This window comes from Topomyia yanbarensis, chromosome 2 (genome assembly GCF_030247195.1).
Source record: "Topomyia yanbarensis strain Yona2022 chromosome 2, ASM3024719v1, whole genome shotgun sequence".
NCBI classification, from domain to species: Eukaryota; Metazoa; Arthropoda; class Insecta; order Diptera; family Culicidae; genus Topomyia; species Topomyia yanbarensis.
In genome coordinates this window covers 383,064,402-383,086,066 of record NC_080671.1, presented here as the reverse complement: position 1 = coordinate 383,086,066, position 21,665 = coordinate 383,064,402, and the positions used below count along the sequence as shown (strand labels likewise).

The 21,665-nt window shown below is 39.6% G+C and overlaps 1 protein-coding gene across 4 annotated transcripts in view; it reads left to right on the top strand.

The window, feature by feature from the left end:
* The first annotated feature begins 886 nt into the window (after positions 1 to 886).
* LOC131684693 (mucin-2-like) overlaps positions 887 to 21,665 on the top strand; it is a 184,808-nt gene continuing 164,029 nt past the window's right edge. For 2 of the 4 annotated variants that reach the window (XM_058967792.1, XM_058967788.1), the window contains exons 1-2: positions 894 to 1,016; positions 14,074 to 14,475. The gene's annotated coding sequence lies outside the window, so the exon portion shown is untranslated. Of the gene's footprint in view, positions 1,377 to 14,073; positions 14,476 to 21,665 lie in introns of all 4 variants that reach the window. The other 2 variants (XM_058967789.1, XM_058967790.1) reach the window with 2 other exon arrangements.

Here is a 21,665-nt window from a genome sequence, read left to right as displayed (position 1 = left end):
GTAACTTGAACCTTAAAGGTGCAGTTTGTATTTGCATTCTTTGACTTCATTGCCAGATTATAAAATAAATTATAAAAGGCATCTGTTGGATTAATTTTGTTTCTGAACCTTCTCTAATTTACCAAACTAACATTAAATTTAAGTATTTTCTAAAAATCGACGATTTTCATCAGCCTCCCCATTTCTGGCTACGCCACTGTATCGCAGGTTTGGTCGAATCACTTTCATTATTTGAAAAAATGCTCATATTCCTTTATACTATTTTTCGCGTTTTTTCCATCGTTATCTTGCACTTCCAGCAAAATTATCATCACAAAGTTCGACAGTAATTATGCTGGAGTCCCGACTACGAAACCACGTACAAAGTTTTGTCAGTTCAAGTTTTATCTAGCACTTGTTTCGTCACACAAAATATTCGGAGAATAGTTTCAAGAGATAACATACTCTACATCTGACCCGCGCTATTTAAAACTGATCATCCCCAGCACGGTAAGCCGCGATAATTTTTTATAACAGCGACCAAAGCACTTCCAGCGCACATCACCGGTTTGTTGTCGGTTATCAAATTTGTGTAGCGTCTCATATGCAAAACGTAATTAACGACAACGTTCTGCGACATCGCAGAGCTACGTGACGCAACACCTGTCAGACTGTCACGTCGTCGTAGCCACCCGAAACCGGTCTTTCCATGTGATCGTTTTTCGATGGCTCATGCTGTCGCGATGTAGGATACAATTTACACATTCATCGCAGGTTATGCTGCTATTTCGCGGTTGGTTTGCTTGCTGTCGCAGCTCATGTGCTTTTTTCGTGAGTTCATTTTCTGCACGATCTTCGCGCTACATTCTGAAATGTTAAGCGGTTTGCTTGCCGCGCACAGTCGAGTGAAAGATTTCGTTGCGTGCGGAAGCAAGTAACCTGTTCTCCGCGAATCCTCCCCGGTGGCGGTTTGGTTCGGATTAATTCTCAACATTTTCAACTGTGAGTGGAGGGGGCAGTTTCTTATCGTAATCTGGGTGAATATGAATAAGTGATTAGTGGACGGAAAAAATAAGAAAGGATTGATCAAATGAGTGACATGTGAATTAAACTTGCAGAAAAAAAAATACGAAAAACAGTGGAATCTTTCGCACTTGTGAAATACCTGCAGAATGAAAAATATTTAAGGTGTGTTTGTGCGCGGTTCAACCTAGTAGGGGCGAACATAAACTTGCCTGAATTAATAATCTCTGTTCTTGCGCGTACGGAGAAGAAGGATACGAAAAAGGAGAAACCGGTCGATCGTTTCGGTTCGGTGGCAGTTGCCCAGCATAGCCAAAGTCAGCAGCAAGCAGCCTTCGAAAGCGATTCTAGACGGAATAATTGGCCTATATCATGTGAGCTAGAATAATATGGGGTTTGTCCATAACTGTCATAACATCGGAATTTAAACTGATTATTGACTGGCGGGTCACTGAATGATACGTTTAGATTGATCGAGGTTTTTTGGGGGGTATTTTTTTTTTTGGATTCAGCTTGATGGTATACAGATTGCGTGACGGTGAGGATATCATGTGGAACTTCCTTGTTTGCTCTTGGAAACGCAACCTTGAATGAGATCGGATGTTTATCGATAAACTAGGCGGTTGGTGGTATTTCCCATTAATCTATCATAGTGGCTACATCATGGTTGGATCCGATTAGAGAAGGGTGTTCGATTCAAGAGAGACGCTTGGACGAACTAATTTGATGGATCGTCGATTATAATTAGTTCACAGTTGAACTGTTATTTATTAATTTATCGATGATCGGAAATTATTTAGGGTATCCGGATATGATATATTCCATTGTGATTACATTCAACGCTACGGTTTTAAACGTCAACTGATTTGTTTTCATGTAGAGAATATTTTCAACACTTGCTTTAGAAATTTGTATTCTGCGTAAGACCACAAGATTTCTTTACACAAGAAATGCGGCGAGAAATACTTGAATTTGAACATAAAGCAAGTATGGCATTCTTTTAGGAAAAACATACATATTGAGAAACTCATACTTTCAATATTTCTCAAAAGATTAAACTTTCGGATAATAAGCTTATTTTTTTCAAAAAAGGCGTAAACTATACTTTTTGGACAGCAGTTTCAAATTCTTTGCATTGAATGTATTCTTCCTAAATATTTTTTTTCCCAGAGTCAAAACATGTAAAACCTTCAATTGAAGTGAACGGGGACTTGTTCAACAATTTAATGTGAAATTTCTTATTTGAGAATTTTTTTTTTCAGCAACGACTTTATGAGTATTAACAAACGCGAGCAAATTATTTTTCATGTAAATTTGATTCGTATTTATTTGCCACAACGAATGAAACACGTGGTGAAAACACTTTTATTAAATAATAAACACTGGTTTCGTGGTTCAGAAGGTGTTGTCATAAAAGCTAGTCGTCGAATGTTCGAGCTCCGAACAGGTAGGACTCGTATGTTATTTTTTGTTGTCTCTGAAACTGAATCAGGTTCTGATCCTAACTACTGCCAAATCATATACTTTTGAGCAGCAGTAAGGGTTTGAATCTGACTCAGTTTAATCTCAAACAAAAACATTATTAGTGTCAATACGATTGTAGTACTAGCCATGTGATCATACGCTGTTAGTCGACTGCAAAGTTTATTGAAAGTAGAATGTCAAAATGCCGCAAAGGAATATTGTTTACTTAAGGTGTGCTTGTGTGTCTGCTATCTCATATGTGTTTTTACATTTACAGTCTTCCCATATGCACATCGCACACAAGGTTCGCTCTGGTTCTGTGCTCATATTAAACCCACAATTCGTGTACGAACTCAAACACGCTATTTCGTACCTAAACACGTGCACATGTTCGCCTGCACAACCGAACCCCATGTACGTGCACGGTGTGCGTACACGTAGGTTCTAGCCACTAGTTTTCTCTTTCTCACTCTCATCATCACTAGCGTTGACTCTTTTTGCCTTGTGCGAATCGTTCTAGTATACGCACCCGGTGTACGTACACGGATGTTTGAACTAGAGTTTGCACATCGTTCGCTTGGGTTCGATGTTCGAGGCGAACCTGTACATCGAGACGAAGCATGTTTGAGGTTGAACGCGAGCGCGAAATTTTGTACACAAGTACAAACTTGTCGATGTTCATGGGAAGTCTGACATTTAGACGTTGTAACCATCAGAGACTAGTCATAATATGAGCGACAAAATAAATGTCGGAAGAACAAAAAAACCCGCTTCAAAAATATTATAATAATGAACGTAAAAATCGGGAGCCTCCATTATGGATTTTCTTGTGATCGAATTGTGTATTCTTGTGATCGAATTGTGGATTTTTTCTGACAGGATCATGCATTCCGACTTTTTCGGGAGAAATTTTTGAAGTGATTCTAATTCTGAATATATTCAAAGCGGGTTTTCGAAGCATTTTTTGTCTTTTTTGGCTTTTATTTTCGTTCGCTTACATGAGTAAAGCCAAAGTTTTTTTATTATTAACGAACTCGCCTGAGGAAAATCACAAAAATGATGATTAGATGAAAATTGTTTAAATACCTCAGTAGTTCGATGACATTTGAACAAAACATATTTTTCAAGAGTCGAAGGTTAGTTAGATACTAATTGGTAAAGGTAATTGATCACAAATAAAAAATTGGGCCATCGGAAGTTTGAACATAAGTATAAACATGATGAAATAGATCGTTCCACGAGGTTACATTCAGAACGTCAATGTTACGTCACTATTCTGTCATAAACCAATTTTGACGTTACGTTGACGTGTCGTACCGATAATGGAAAGCAGACGGATCGTATAAACTTCACACTCAACAAAAATAAATTCCGGCAGCCCTGTTTGCATGCAAGTAGTGTGTCAGTGAATTTCATCATGCCGGTAATCATCGAGCAAAGTGCAGCTGGAGTCAAATGTGTTTCAGTTGGAATTTTAGTTGGAACATTTGGATATTCTAACTCGAAATCTGCCAGACAAGTTTACGCCCTTCCGGAGTCCTGTTCTATTCCAGTCAGATCTGATTTATTGGTACCAGTTTATTTGCAAGGACTTGTGAATTCCGCCATAGTACGAGAGACTTGGTTTGAATCTAGTGGAAAATCACTTGCATTTCTGAAAATCAATTAACTAAATGCATTTTCCCGAGTGTTAGCTTAATTGGGGAGGAGGGGGGGTTGATCAGTGATGGGGATTTTACTGAAAAATGAAATATGTTCGACAAAATTGAATATTATATACGGATTAATTCCACCTAAGTTTCTTTTGCAAAAGTTTTCTTCTGAGAATATTTCCCTGTAGCTACTTTCGTGACAGACTTCGGCACCTACCGGTTGGCTCGTTGTGGAGGCTAGGTCTATCGCCGAGGACTACATCGAGTAGATCGCGACGAAGCGGGGAGTCAAATGGCTCTTTTGTATCGTGACAAAACTGGGAGCTAATTGGTTCACAAAACAGGCCTCGGTACCGAGAGAAATTCCGCCTCCGGGGAACTCTCAGTCGGAGTAGAGTAGTTTCACCGCATGGGAGCTAAACAGCTCAAGGAAACGGATATCAGTTTCGACAGAAATTTCGGTGCCGGGGAACTCTCAGTCGAATTAAGGTGAGTTTAAAGCCAGGAACTATCCTAGTAGATCGCGACAAAGCTGGGAACTAAATAGCTCGCGGAAACCGGAGCTGAATGAAGCTGAATAGACTGAATGGAGCCGAATGCTAAATAGTTCACGAAAACGAAAACTAATCGGCTTACACAAACCAGAACTAAATGGCTTGCGTTAACTTACCGCTGGGTAATGTCCTAGTGGAGTTCGGGACTAATTGGCTCAAGTACGCAGAGGATCTAGATAGCGTAATAGATGGAGACAATGACGGAAAGCAAGAGAAATGTCCTGAGCTAAATGGATGAAAGGATCAAGCGAGACTCCGAGTTAACTGCAGAAAACTCGTGAACAAAAAGCGTCGTGACCGTCAAAATCTACGACGTCTTCATGTGCAGCTGTAACGCAGCTTCAAGATGGACAGTGGAGCAGTTCATCGTATTAATGGAACAGTTAACCAAGCAGTTGATTGGTCGAAAGCCAGTAGTCATTGGTGGTGACTTCAATGCCTGGACTGTGGAGCAGCACACTATACTAACCAACGCAAGATGTATCCTACAGGAAGCTCTAGTGAAGTTAGACGTACGAATATGTAATGAAGCTTCCGTTAGCCCATTACGGAGAGACGGGAGGAAGTCTATCATCGACGTCACATTCTGGAGTCCTTCAATGACGGTGAAAATGGACTAGAAAGGGGGCGAGAAGTATACCCATAGGAACCGCAGTCGACTAACTACAATATCGGCCCTGCTGCAGCACGAAGAAGGGCGACCGTCGAGCCAAGGGAGAAGATGAAAGCCTTCAACAAAGACCTCTTCGCTGAGACATTTCGGCCGGACAGCGAGACCGAGGCCGTTGATGCAGCTGGTCTAATAAGTAGGATTGTGACGGCGTGTGACGCTACAATGCCGCGAAAACAGGAGTGACGCAGTGGACGGCATTCAGCTTACTTGTGGAACGAGACGCGCACTGGTAAGCTAAAGATAATCGTTGAGTGTCTCTTCCCGAACTGACACCGTACGGCGAAGAAGAATGAGCAAACACGGATGAGTGACAAGAGACTAACGACGAGCTCACAAAAGCGTCGATCCGATTAAAATCAAAGAAAGCCACCGGACTAGATGGAACTGGATTGGATGGAATAACGTGGCGCTAAGAACTATGATCCTGGTGTATCCGGACATGTTCAGAATGATGCTGCCTAAGTGTTTAAATGACATCAACTTCTCCGAAATGTGGAAAGTACAAAAGCTGATGTTGCTGCGAAAGCCAGAGAAGTTATCGGACGAATCAGCCTCATAAACGCCTATATGTCTGCAGGATACACTTGGAAAACTAATCGACGACCGGTTAAGCTTCAACAACCACGTCGACTACGTCTGCGAAAGGTCGGCAAACGCAACAAACGGAATAGCGAGGATCATGCCAAACGTCGGCGGTCTGTGAAGCAGCACGAGAGTTGCGCTAACTAGTGTTTTGTTGTCGATACTGCGATCTGGGGTTCCGACTTGGGATGCAGCGCTGAAAACCAAGCAGAGCCGCGTAAACCGGACGTTTTGGCTGACGGCCGTACGAGTCGAGATCGCGTGCAGAACAATATCGTCGGTGGCAGTATGCGTTATCGCCAGGATGATCTCTTTCTGCATCACCCTGGCGGAGGATATCGAATGCAACAATCGGAACAACACCAGATTCGTGAGGAAGATGTAAATCAGAGGTGAACTTCCACCAGACACAGCTCCTGTCGGGCCACGGTTGCATTATAAAGTGTCTTCATCGGTTGGGGTACGCAACGTCAGCGTTGTGCCCGGAGTGTGAGAACGTTGAAGAGATAGCGGGGCATGTGGTCTTCGAATGTCCGAGGTTCGGAGCGACACGCACTGAGATGCTTGAAACGAGAAGGCTGGACATCAACCCGATAAACGACGTAATCACGTGGAACACGGTGACGCTGATTATGACCGCCTTACAGCAGAAAAGTCTTGATGAACAGTTAACAGCGGTTTCGGGAGAGAAATCACCGCTGGTGTAGGCTAGCTTTACCGCCAGGGATCAGTCGAGTAGAGCGCGACAGAGCACCGGGTATGGGTCGTCGGGGCGCCAGCGAACCGAACGCTACGCTCCATCCGGAATCGCCAGACTGACCACGGCATCCTACCGGTAGGCCCGAGTGAAGTATAGCGAAAACAACAGAGGATCGATGTCGGGAGATCTTCCGCCGGGAAAGTTTTCATCGACGTAAGCAAGATTCACCGTCGGGAACTAAACTGAGTAGATCACGACCAGACACCACCAGTTGCGGGTCGTCGGGGCATTAGCAAAATAAAACATACATACATACATACATATATTGCATTATTACTATGTCCTTGAGACCTGGAAAATCGGTTGCCTGACCGTGATATGGGGCATACTGCAACCCTCATCACAGTCTTTAGCAGTGTTTGTTGCCTTCACTCTCGATAGCGCACGACGATTGAACAATCGACAAACAAAAATTCTCGAAGGGCATGCATTTGCGATACTGATTCGCAACAGTGTTAATAATAATGGTGACGATGGGAGGTAGTATAGTGCCGCTGTGAGGCGAACGACAGTCCATTTTTCACCTAGTTAAACAGCCGTGGTTAATTAATTTAATTAATTAATAAACCGCGGTTAACCGTCCGTATCGCTTTCTGTTTATTGATACGGGTTGTTTGCTTCGATTATTTTGTAGCGCGATTGACCGAACTGGCCCTTTGACAAAAAGAATGTCAAACTCAGACTGAAACAAAAATAAAATAAAGTAGAACTGAACGTAGAAAAATGTTGTTTCAAAAAGCAATATTTGTTGGCCTAATTTTAGTTTTTATTTGTTGGTGTTTTTTTCTGTTTAGATATTTAGAACGCTGATACATCATATCTATTTTTGATCTCATGTTTATGAGTATGCCAACTGTATGTATACCGATCAAATTGATAATGTTTGATTTTCTGAGTTTGTGTGTTTGAGGCGAATGTTCAGGTTCTAATTTAAAATGCTTTAAAAATGAATGATGTAAATAGTTTTAGGGTCGAATAAAAATGGAATTTCAAAATTCTGATTTTAAAATTTTTAAACAGATAAAAGTACCGCTATTCACACAATTTAACAGTAAAAATATTTTTATGGGATAATCAAAATATCATTCCAAAGGTGTACAAAAATTCCTGCAATTATCGTTAGTAGTTTTTGAGATATAAAATTTGCAATTTTATCATGCAAGAAATTTTAAGGGTTAATATCTAAAGAAAAAATGTGGGCACTCAAGTAATCTAATGAAGATATACATTTGTCTAAATGGTTTAAACATTTCAACCTTCTTTAGGTGTTAACTTTTTGTAACGAATAAGGGCGGGTCATATTTACCCCGATTTCGAATTCAGTTTTCAGACACATTTTTGTCCAAATCTATATGTACTTGTACCCAAATTATTTGTTAGAGTTTCAATTTTCAGTTTCTGGTAAATATTACCTTTTCTGACCAGGTTGGCCAGTGGGAATCGGTGCCGAATGAGATCATGTTTAGCATAGATGTATGCAGAAGCGTCATCACAAATCACAGGTTTATTGACAGAATACTACCCAAGTAACCACTAAGCCGTGAAAATGGCATCAGTTCGGTTCTATAGTCGCTTATAGATCAATGGTAACAGAGCTTCTAGGTTCAATATCGTACTTTAGTGCTGCTTAAAGGCCACTTTTGGCGGAATATTCGGCTGATATACTGCCTACTCCTAGTTTTTTCCACCGCGCCTATGGAGATATGTCAAAACAATTTGTAGTGGGTTGAACCCACTGGTTGAAAAAAAAAACGAAACAAAAACCGGGAATAAAAAGTTTTTTTCTCGTTCTTTCTTTCAAGGTCTTTCTGTCGCATGCGCCGTATGATTTTTTTTGCAGTACAGCGTACGTTCCAGGCTCGAACTTCTGCCTTTAGAAGATTTGGAAGTTACTTTGCTCCAGCGCGCTTGACGTTTGATCCATTTGGGAGTTGGCTAATCTAACTGATATTTGGCCTTCTTAAATTGAGAGATTTCTGTTGTGATTATACTTATAATTGGGTGCAAGGTATTGATCATATTTTTTTAAACTATCATTAGATGTATACTAAATTGAAACAAATCATCGCAATGTACCATATCATTTTATGGCTCGAAGGTTTTGTGTCCTTTAATTTGTTTACGACGACATGCCCAAACCTCGGAAGCTGGTAAGGTTTCCTATACTTACAATGTGCCTCATATTTGTTTTGATTTGGAATTTCTTATTTAGAATAATGGAAATATAAACTATAACAGGCATTAAAATGGCATCGGAGACTACCGTATCTGGCTTATAGCTATAAGGTTTATAAGCTTTACAATAGAGCCTCATATACCCATATACGACCTGTTTTGATGCTTAAAATTCGTAGTGCTTATAAGCATTAGCAAAGCTTGTATAAAGCTTTTAGACATTTGCAAAGCTTGTATATAACCTATGAGCATCGAAAAGCTGTTATAAGGTGAATATAATGCTTGCTTTAGTGCTTAGTGGTTACTTGGATAATAATAGATACAAACAAAACAAAAATAAGAATGAATATATCAAATTTGCACATGGTACGACTGATCTTGGATATTCCGGACTTCGATTCCTATGCGTATTCCGGTGGTTTAGTTGTAGGGTGATGAGCCTATTTGCGCCATGTTTCTATTATCACCCTACCCATTTGAAGCCGTTGGTTAGAGCAGTGTATGCCATCTTTGTTCAACGCATTGAGTCAAATGGTAGCGCAACAATAGGGGCACTCGATTCGAGTTTTCAGTGTGCTCAAACACGAGAATTTTACTGTTTTCAACGCATTTGTGTTATTATATTGGTTCTCAACAACGAAGCAAAGCGGTTGATGTCAATTTTCACGCATTCCATTGATTGTAAGGCAAGAAATTACCGAATTAGTGAGGCATCTTGCTTAGTATGGTGAAAATAGGCTCATCACCCTATATCTCATAATATTAAACAACCAGTATTACGGATGTTCCGGATTTTCCAAATGATTTTCACGCAGAATCCAGGATCAGTATTTGAATCAGAGTACCAATATCATTTTAGATAGGATTTTAGATAGGATTTCATATAAGCTTTCAAGAATATTACAAAACTTTGGGTCCATTGGTGGTTTCATTGATTAACCACGTTGTCGCTTGTTCAGTATTATGAGAAATACTATTGTACCGCCGGAATCCGCATCGGAATCGTGAGCGGAACATTCCAGATCGGTCGTACCATGTACAAAACTAATATGTTCATTCTCATTTTTGTTTTGTGTGTGTTTATTATTTGTATTCTGTCAATAAACCTGTCATTTTTAATGGCGGTTCTGCATACATCTATGTATGCCAAACACGACCTCATTCGGCACCGATTCCCGTTGGCCAACCTACTCGAAAACGGTAATATTTATCAGAAACTGAAAATTGAAACTTTAACAAACAATTTAGGCAAAAGTGGACATAGATTTGGCTGAAAATGTGTCTTAAAACTGAGTTCGAAATCGGGGTCAATATGACCCGCTAACACCTTATTCGTAACTATTTTGTATAGCCCTTCAGGAATGTCTGAAAATTTTGAGCTACATCGAAAAACGTTGGTCTCCATGAAAGAGGAAAAGTGAAGAAATTCAAAGTTTTTAGGCGCAAAATTTAAAAAGTTGTCGCAGTTTGAAAGTTCATTTTGGGTCATATTGACCCCAACACCTAAAGAAGGTTAATTAAGACAGATATTTCGAAAAGTTTAACGACGTCACCTTAAATACATAGTTCGGACTTCTATGACATGTAACATTTTCTGTTCTAATATTCATGTTCTACCAAAAAATCAGCCAAAGTCTCGGTTAAGTTCTGATTTTTGCAAAAGTCAGCCAGTGCAAAATACGGTACACTTCAGGAAGTCAGTCCATGCATAGTAGTCCAATAAAGCGGTACTGCCCAGCCTGGCCCCGGATGCCTGGTCACTTTAATGTAGATGTATTCTTCAGCGGTATCTTTGGCTAGACTATATTGGACACTTTTGACAGACTGGAAGCACAGCTAGAGCTTCCAGTGTCCGTGGGTGTCGGGAACAAAGAAGACGGTATCATTTTAGCGAAAACTACATATTAAGAAGACTGATATCTCTTTCCTTCCCCCATACAAACGAGAAGCGACAGAGGTTACAGCGCCTCTATTGGAGCAAGGTAGGACGCTTAATGTAAAAATGTATATGTGTGTGTGCATCACTATGGGAAGTACCACCTTTACCAGCAAGTGGCGTTGCTTTTACTGTCGCCAGATTCTGGACAGAGTTGCCAGTCTTCTTGATATGCAGTTTTCGATTTTAGGCAGTGTTGCGCATTCCTCTGTACGGGACTCTATAATACCACAGACTCATGCAGATGTAGAAGTGCAGTGCAAAGATTCCTCTAGCCTTCGAATGTTTTGTTATCTGTTCAATTTGCATAACAAATTGTTTCATTTTAGAAACCTCAAAATTAAAAACAATTATTATTTTGCCATTACTGCTGAAATAATAAATTAGCATATATTTTCTGCTAAATTCTTTTTAATAAATAAAATCTTTTGTAAATAAATAAACGTTTCTCAGAATTCCCAAATACCGGAAATTTGTAACTTTTTGCAATTTCCGAAACTGTTGGGTTTCGGAAATTGCAAAAATCCCGGGCTGCCAGTGAAATCAGTTCCCGGGATGAAAGCTCTAAGCCAGGGTGATCAGACGTCCTGGTTTCCCAGAACATGCCCTGGTTTGTAACCGACTGTCCCGGTGTCCTGGGACTTCGAGGAAAACTCTCGATTTGTCCTAAGATTTCTTCTCTAAACCAAAAACCACACACCTAGAAAAAATCGTGTAAATTTGCGTCTCCTGACCCTAACCTATACGAGCATCAAAAATGACTTATTTTACGTTTGTTTTTAATTTTGCATGACGTTGAATTTCGAAAACCATGTAAATTTACTCCACATATAGCGTTTGTTCTGAATGACAGTAAGTGTAATTTTATGTCATTGCGCATATTACATATGTTTCATGTAAAATTAAACAGAACACGGTTATATTTCGTAATTTCGTGGATTACGGTTTGTTGAATTGTGTCATACTTGCAATTACGTCAACGATAAAATTCATATTTTTTTGGCGTGCAGCTTTTTCGCTGAGTCTTCGCTTGATTTATGCTGATCGCAGCGTGAAAAAACGAACCGGATCTGATTGTGGAACAAACTCTGGGCGCTATCGATGTTGATAAAACGATAATTATCTTGGCTTCTTTTTGGTATAAATCGTCTTTAAATCCTAGACACGGCGGTCTTTTGAAAAGTCACATCGGCGTTTTGGTGACTCCATTTATTCCCATCTTTCGAGCATCTCTTGTCAGTAAAATATTTCTATCTTGCTGCAAATTCTCGAACATGTTTCCAGTCCATAAAAAGGGAAATAAGCGAGACGTCCATGACTATCGTGAAATAACTTCATTGAGTCGTGTCTCGTAGTTTTTCGACCAGGTCATTATGGAACCTCCTAAGGTTCACTGCCAGTAATACCTTGGTGGTAAGATCAATATGGCTTTACGTCTGGACATTTGACAGAGACTAACATTTTGTGTCTAACATCTTACAATATATCCTACATAATAGAGAGTATGGAATGTCGCCACATTTGATAAATTGAACTACGATATATCAATATTTATTTTTGTTGTTTCGACCCTATTTTACGAATCGAGAGATAGAGATTTCCAGGTTTACCCACATTTATCTCAACGTCAACACCATACCCCAAAGAAGGCACCGGGTACTGTTGATGTTTCTGCTGTTCTTCAATGATGTACATGTAGTGCTGAGAACTTCACGACTAACATGATATCAAGATACTTCGTCTGATTCGCTCAATTGAAGGTTGAAGAAATCTCCAACAGTCAGTCTCCAGTTTTTGTTGATTGGTATAGACAGAACGACTTGTTTGTGAACCTGAAGAAGTGCTCGGGAAGTCATTCTCAAGCATGAAAGATGCTATCTGTAAAAATTGACGCAAATTTTTTTCACTACCGAAAACCTGGGAAAACATCTGCCAGGCACGAGCCGGAACTAGCGTCAAATTGAACATTGCAAGATGACGTCATCTGAGTAAAAATGCTTGAAAACTGACAGTTAAATAAGCTTGTTTACATGAAGTTTGAATTTCTAACCAAGTTGCTTGTACTGGGTGGAATCAAAAAGTTTCTAAGTCCAGAACGGCCAGAAAAGTGAGGTTAAACAATTTCACCCAATGGACTTTGTATCAGTGGGAAGGCGGTCCCCTTGCTATTGTCCTGGGTTTTTATTTCTCTGATATGGTCAAGCACAGCATGAAAAATTGTAACATGAATCAAATCCTATAAAAATACAATTTTTTGAAACTGTAGCTACAAAAAGTGTCCTTTATCATTTCTAGCGGCTTTAAACAGAATTCAGTGTAAATTATGGCTGCCGACAATGTTGGCAGAACGTCACAAGTGACGATTTGCATTTATGAGCCCAGCACAGAGCAACCAATCGGATCCAATCTAATTCCAACCACATTCCAATGCAAAAAAACCTAACCATTTTCAAAGCGTCAACCAAGCAACAGCCAGCTCTATAGGAAGACAAGGTGCACCGCACAACCTTATGGGGGCAATAAAGTAAAAGGTGAACCCATTGAGCCAACCGAGGAGAACTGTGAATGTTGGGGGTACTTCAAGACAGCAAATAAGCAATGCTCTCGACACTCACAACGCGCAGATCTACGAGGTTCTGGCTGTAGCACATGCCACCTCATTCTTTGTGTGGGTCTCACTCTGCCTTCAAATGATCCGAATCGGCTACAACATGGGTTCGGGTAAGAGCTACATAGGTAGGTAGCAGCCTGTTCGGTTCTGTGTTTTGCATCATGTACCCAGCTGCTTGTATTTTTGCGCAAATGTTCTGCCAACAGATCGCAAGTCCCTTCCGAATGCGAAAGTCGCGCTTTGAAAGGCTGCGAGCCACGGATAAAGCACTCTACCGGTCAACACTGACAGACACACGACTGAGTCAGTTTGTTTGCGGTCCCAGTATGCCACGCCGTCGCAACCTTTGCAGCCAGCTTGAACCCGCGTTGGCGAGCTTTTGAAGGCAACAGCATCTGGTCAACGGCCCCATCTAGTATTCCGGTGACATTAGTTCAATTTGGTTGCTTGTCTGTTCAAATTTAGGAACTGTTGATCTAAATCAAATTTAGACTTGTGGGAAGTGAGTGGTAATATGTAACGTGATCAAATATCTGCAGAACATTCCAACGGAACAGTATGCTAATCAAGTGCGATGAGAATTCCACCTATTTCGACTGCAAAATAGTAGGTACATTATTTAAGAATTCTTCGTCTGATCAGAAGTGCTTCCCTCTCTATACAGCAAACGGCAAGGCTTGGAATTCATATCCCAACCATCACACGAAATGAATATTCATAAGTGAGTGAACGAACACAGCAGAAAAAACCAACTCAGTGACTTAAATCGACTGTCAAGCTGCGGATAGAGCCGAGCGTCGTCGGTTGGTGACTGAAAGTGAAACATAACCTTTACCGGCGGGCTCGCATGCGAGTGAGTGAGCGAGCGGTGATTTGGTGCAAGAAAGAGTAAAACGGATTGGTTTCCAGTTTGAATTTTTGCGATCAACGATCTTGGGAGTCACGGATTAGCACGACGACGCGTACAGAAAACCGGCAGGCCTAACGCCCCGACCACCGCCGCCGTTGCCCCACAGCCTGGTGGAAAACAGTCCCAGCAGTCGGCTATAAATAAAGTTGTGCCAAGGTAAGTGGGATTTTATTTGACTGAAAATGCGGTACCCACCAGCTGGGTGGTTTCATGATTCAGATCTAGCTAGCAGTGATTTGTGCAAAGTGTTTGTCGTAGCAAAGGAACCGGTGGGTTTTAAATTTTTAAATATTCAAATATTTCGGTCAGTTCCTGCTCTTCCATCACCATATCAGAGCTATCTGATTACCGGATTAAATTGTGCGAATTAGGTCTTATCACTTTCAAAATTCCTTAAATGCCCAACTTATTGAAACGTTGGCTATTTCGTTAGATTTCAACCGTAGCTACGACCTAGATGGCCCAAGCGGCTGCTAACTGTCGGGTTGCGGAACTTTTTGGCCCAGTTGCCAGTATGGTAGAGCATTTCAAAGAGTGGTTTTGAGGTCTTATCATAAATAATGCATTGTTTCTCTCATCAGTCTGCTTAGCCGAAGCTTTGTTTTCGCTTGGCTGCAGTAAGATTGCACTGCGAGATGATGATGCCTAGATAAGGCATATAATTGACTGTTCAACAGAAGCATGCATTATATCCCATCTCTCGGCGCTTGGCGACTGCTAGTTGACTCAATATAGGGGTCACAAGGTGTTTGGAACATAACATGTGCCAGTGCAGCCATGTTCAATTGAGCGTGGAGAGTCGCAGTAAGCGCAACGGCAACAGCAGTGTGGTCTGCATTCGATGGAAGTTGGGGAGGGGTCACAACATACTGTGAGCCAAGAATGTGACACCGAAGGTCAACACTGAATGGTTTGCTCTAAATACGTTCGACTCGGTGGGCAATCTGCTGATATTATGGTGATCATGTTTGGGTTTCGGTTCGTTTGTTTCCTACAACGCCCACGCGCGCTGCTGTGGTGCGAAGAGATTGGCAAATTGTTTGATTTTTAGTGCTGGGAGCGGAAGCGATTTCGGAACGTGTTTTGTACGTTTTGTAGTGTGGTTCGTTTGTTTTCGAATCGCATCTGGACTCGAAGTTTGGTGAATGGATTGCTGATCGGTTTGTTTTGATTCGCCTAAAGCGCTACCGAAACTGTCTTTGACAGAAAACCGTTCGATATGCACTGAAAAAAAAAGATTTTTGTTTTGTTGATAGGTTTTTTTTTAATTTAAATCGTTTATTTGATAAACGACGTTTGCGTTAGTTTGACGTTGCCAATTTTCCCCATTTAAAATTTCTTAAAATTAGGGAAATACATATTTAAATAACATTTTTTGGTATAAAGGCGGAACATTTTTAGTCGACTTTTTATTCTTATTTTTGATCTGACCTAGACCTCTGGTCTACATGAAATATTTCTTGAATGGGAAAAGCCTATTTCAGGATATACTTCAGAAGAAATCCTTAAATGGGAGTCAAACGCATCATCTTTTCGTAATTTTTACACCTGATAACAATGGTTTCACACTACAATCAAACATAATCACATAGTACACAGCATTACAAGAATAAAAATCACAAATATTACAAAAATTGAATCCTAAAATCTAAGTCAGTCTTCTTAGTCTATTTTTGAAAACATCACAACAGAAAAATCAAAATGATCATACACACTATTGAAAACATTACACATCGTCCTAACGGGCTCATTCTGACCGTGATAGGTGCACCGAAAGTCGAGTCTTAAAAAGTTATGCGATCTAAGCTTTCTGGGGGGGGGGGGGGGTATATTGATATTGATTTGTGAGAAAATATTTGGGGCATCAATTTGGCCAGTCAATATTTTCCCAACAGAGGGATTCCATGAGAAACCGGCCGATCGCAAAATATGACCATCGTCGATTCGAACGAAACTTTGCAAGTGTGTTCACTGTATGAATCTCCATGATATTCTCTGACAATTGGAATATTTTGATACAAGAGCAATTTTTCAAAAGGGCGTAAACGTTTCTACGTGTATGAATTTCAAAATTTTTTTGTTCGGTTACTGTATTTTATACAGCAAAACTATCTGAGAACAAGTTACAGGGAATGAATACTTCTATCTGTCAAAAATATACAATGAAAAAAATGTTGTGTTATTTTTCAAAAAAACAAAAATTTATGATAAAAATTTAAATGGCGAAAAAACCCATTTTTTTAAATTTTTTATATTTTGTTACCAAAAACCTAAAGAGAAAAGAAACATTTTGAATGTGATTGCATGATGGAGAAAAAATCGGTAAAAAAGTTTTTCTAACAATAATTTCGTACATGTTTTTAAATTTCATACTAATTGACATACAAAATTGTAATTTTATTACAGAATATAATTCTAAGCACCATTTAAAATCAAAATGCATTTAACAAAAATCTTCCAAAATGCGATAGTTTTCTAGATATTTGAAATTTTGCTCCTTCAAAACAATTAATTCGTGTAATTATGCTCTTTTTAAAAGTTATTCGCGTTACCCCATCATAAAATGTCAAAAATTTAATGTTAATCGTTTTAAAGACGTAAAGGCAACTTTTTTAGTGTATTTGGATCATGGAGAAGCTTTCAATAAAAAAGTTTTCCTAACAACAACTTTTGACATATTTTTATAATTCTTACTATTTGCAGTCAAAAACACAATTTTCTTTTTGAATATGATTCTAAACGCCATTCTAAATCGAAATGCTCTTAACAAAAAATTTCTAAAATGTAGCAGTTCTCGAGATATTTTAACTTTTGTTTTAACAACACAATTATTTTGTTTTATTACGACCTTTTCATAAGTTAGTCGCGTTTCTCCATCAAAAATAATAGGTTTTTCAAAAGGCCCGTAAACTTTCCTGCAACTTTGTTTTTAACATGAAGGCGATATTGTAAACCATTTGAAAGTTACATGAAAGCAACCAAAATATATTTCAACCATAGGGTCTGATGATTAAACTATATAGTTGAATCATATTTTGGTTGTTTTCATGTAACTTTCAAATGTTTCACAATATCGCCTAGATGTCAAAGAGAAAGTTGCAGGAAAGTTTACGGACCTTTTGAAAAACCTATTATTGTTGATGGAGAAACGCGACTAATTTATGAAAAGGTCGTAATAAAACAAAATAATTGTGTTGTTAAAACAAAAGTTAAAATATCTCGAGAACTACTACATTTTAAAATTTTTTTGTTAAGAGCATTTCGATTTAAAATGGCGTTTAGTATCATATTCAAAAAGAAAATTGTATTTTTGACTGCAAATAGTAAGAATTATAAAAATATGTCAAAAGTTGTTGTTAGGAAAACTTTTTTATTGAAAGCTTCTCCATGATCCAAATACTCTAAAAAAGTTGCTTTTACGTCTTTAAAACGAGAAACATTAAATTTTTGACATTTTATGATGGGGTAACGCGAATAACTTTTAAAAAGAGCATAATTACACGAATTAATTGTTTTTGAGGGAGCAAAATTTCAAATATCTCGAAATCTATCGCATTTTGGAAGATTTTTACTAAATGCATTTTGTTTTATATGTCAATTAGTATTATTGTTAGAAAAACTTTTTTACCGATTTTTTCTCCATCATGCAATCACATTCAAAATGTTTCTTTTCTCTTTAGGTTTTCGGTAACAAAATATAAAAAATTTAAAAAAATGGGTTTTTTCGCAATTTAAATTTTTATCATAAATTTTTGTTTTTTTGAAAAATGACAACATATTTTTCAGTGTATATTTTTTTCAGACAGAAGTATTCATTCCCTGTAACTCGTTCTTAGATAGTTTTGCTGTATAAAATTTAGTAATCGAACAATTTTTTTTGAAATTCATACATGTAGAAACGTTTACGCCCTTTTAAAAAGTTGCTCTTGAGTCAAAATATTCTTATTACCTGTGGAAAATATTTAGTCTTCCATGACGGTGAAACGTGCAAAGTTTCATTGGAATCTAAGATGGTCGGTCACGATTTTAATGATTTTCGGACGGATCTTCGTGGAATTCCTCAACAAACATCGCTCTGAATGTATTTCGCCTTTTGGCCAGAGTTTCCATATCGTGCAGATGACAGCGATCGATGTAAGGTGGTAGCTCTGCTAGCTCACGCCACGGCAAAGTTCTAAGTGCAAAGCAGAGGAATCTTGCTTGCACTGCTTTATTTCTGTTAGTCCAAATGCGCATAGGCTGCTGAAGCTTCCAGGACAGATTCAACATGGCGTTGGCGATTCTTATTACGAAGCCAGGATTTCTATTTGCATGTGCTATAACGTGAGAGTAATGGTTTCCGATTGTTAGTGGCGAGTCCAGGAGTACACCATAGTCTCTGATAACTGACACTCTCTCTCTGTAGCGATTACCTGGCGATGTTGTAGCTCCAGAGAATTGGAGTTTTTCTGCGTATGAAAAATATTATAGAGCATTTGGACACGCTGAGAACCAACAAGTTGCGATTATACCAGAAAGCATCTAGATGTCGTTGAAATACGATACAGTCCTGCAATGAGCACACCACCACCACGTTTTTCCCCTGATAGTAGATTTTAAGGTGTCCCTGCAAGTTGCTTCCTGATGGTTGAACGGTGGAAAATCGAGCGACGGTGATAGAAGCAAGCTCCTATAATTGGGATGGATTTTCAACGGAGGCAGAACCTCCATGTCCTACTTCGGAAAATAATATACATTCATTGTATTTACCCGAGCAAATCGATACAGGAGTTCCATGTTCTTCGAATTGGTCTTGTTTAGAGCGTTATTATCTGACCGGGAAAGGTCGCTGCCATGCCCCTCAGGTTCCGTGGCAGACAAATGGTTGTCGGCGACGATTCCGTTCGTTGACAAACTGCAATTGTAGACCGAATTCGGGGTGTGCAAAGGGTCAACGCCATTTTACAGATATCTTAAGGTAAGGATTATATTTCGGTGTACAAGAGGGGATAATTTAATTTTCTTAAGATGGGGTCAATTAGAACTATTTTTACGAGTAGTAGTACAGTTAGGTAACGACAATTATTGAGTTTTGCAATGAAAACATGCCAAAAATGCATGGTGGTCATTACGCTTTGGGAAGACATTTAGGAGGGGGAGAAATGCCAACATCGGGTAGCAGCAACCGTATCAGAGACAGGGGAGAAAGGTAGAAATCAACGATATCGATTACAGGCTCAGATGGCCATCATCCGAAGACATCACTGGTCCTCCTATTACGAGTAGAAGATTCCTTTCAACGGAACCAGGCTTATAGGCCAGATGATCCGCATTGCAACTTATGAATTTCAGATCATCCGCATTGTGGCTTTAGACATCTAGATGATTTCGTAGTACGGTTCAGACGCGGATTGGAAACGCACCTAGTTGCGCGTGTGATATTCATGTTGAGCGTCTCGTGTTTGTTGACTTATACGAATGAGATGAAATACCTTGCCTTGAAGCCACATTAAACCATCGATGGAGTACGGTAAAGGCAAAAGAAGGCAGAATGAGAAGGAAAAAAGGGAACGAGATACAAATCTGCATATTGATTCTTTTTAGGAAGCATATAAGGAAGATTGCGGCTGCCAATACATCCCGAACCGGAATATAGGGTGATCGTCCTCGGGCCAGAAAGGAGAACTATACTCGACGCATGCCCAAACAATATGTTCGATGTCGTGATAAACGTCGCCATAATCGCAAAAACCACTATTCACCAGCCCAATACGTTGTAGATGCACATCAAACTTGTAGTGATTGGACATAAGCCGAGACATGACACTAATGAAAGCTCGACCCACATCCATTTCTCCAAATCTAGGCTTCGTTAATAACTTCGGTATAACAGAATGTAGTCACCGTCATAATTCTTAATTTACTCCACGATGTCTACCAATGCGCCCGCCTTAGCTTAAGAGTCTGCTTCTTCGTTACTCGGAATATGGAGCAATGCGAAGGGTGAACTAAAGTAATCTTGTATGATCTTACAGATAAAGCACGTCGGAACGAGCTCCCCAGGAAATACGGAAAGTGCTTTCTGGGTTTCATCGAACGAAGAGCCTCTATTGAGCTGATGCTCTCCAAATTGAAAAAGTAATGATCGGTGGTCAAAGCATAAATATCCCCAAGGGCATACTAAGTAGCAGCAAGTTCTGCGACGTAAACTGAGTAAAATCATAAAACTTCAATCAGGCAGTGAGGTTTTGATTGAATATACTCAAGCCAGTGGAACCGCCGAGACTTGGCGCTCTTAATATTAAAGAAAATGGATGCCTTTGTGAATGCCAAATTCACAAATAGGGTCAGTTTCTCGGACAGCTTCCGAAGGCAGGATAGAATTGCAATCGACCGATACGAGTTGTGATCGAAGGCTGTTTTTATTTATTTTGGAATGGCGATGACCCTTACTTACCTTTAACCATGAGGGGCAATGCTGCACCCAAGGAATTTGTTGAATATATGAAGTTGAACTTGATTCTGTCTGACACTGGGGCTTTATTGTTGCATGACAAGAGAGCAATCATCACCCATCATCAAAAAAGGTACTCCGTTGGGTCGCGGCGCGGTAGGTGCCGGAGCGGAATCTGGAGAAACCATCTGGCCGAAATCGAATATCCATCGATTCCAATATTCCACGGTCTCGTAAGTACTGTTTCGGTTTCGCATACGTTTGGCCGCATCCCAACGAGTACTCATCGATGTTTCTCTCGTTAACCAGTCGACGAACCGGCGTCGGTAACAACGTTTCTTGGTTTTTATTAAACTTTTCATTCGCGTTTATAACGTCGCGTACTGTGCGTAGCTAACGGCTAACCTGTCATCCAGGAAGGTTTTGCGCGCTGTGGACTTCTTCGTGTGTACATCTAACCCCTTTTCCAGTCAATATTCCGCGTGAGATTATTTGGATCCGATGGTGTTGAAGATCGAATATCGCCATACAGGCACCCTAAACTTAGACTTAGGTACACCCCTCCATAGAAGTCTTTTCAGCTCAGACGAATAAGGATAAAATCGTGGAAGTTGAGATTAACATAAGAAGTATGACAAATTTCGCATAGAGAAAGACCATCATTTTTATAATCCAACAAATTTTTTAATGAATCAATTATGGAGACAATATTTCTGCAATTCCACTGTAAACCAGTAATCAAATCCGTTATTTCGGTTGATAAGTTAGCTATCGAAGGATACGATTGCTGTAAGGAGGAGCCATTGTGTAGTCAACTGATTTAAAATATTCTCACTGCTGGTAGAATAGCAATCAGCAACCTTTTCAGCAGATATATCCAGTCCACGATCTCAAAAAATTTTAGTCTCATTTT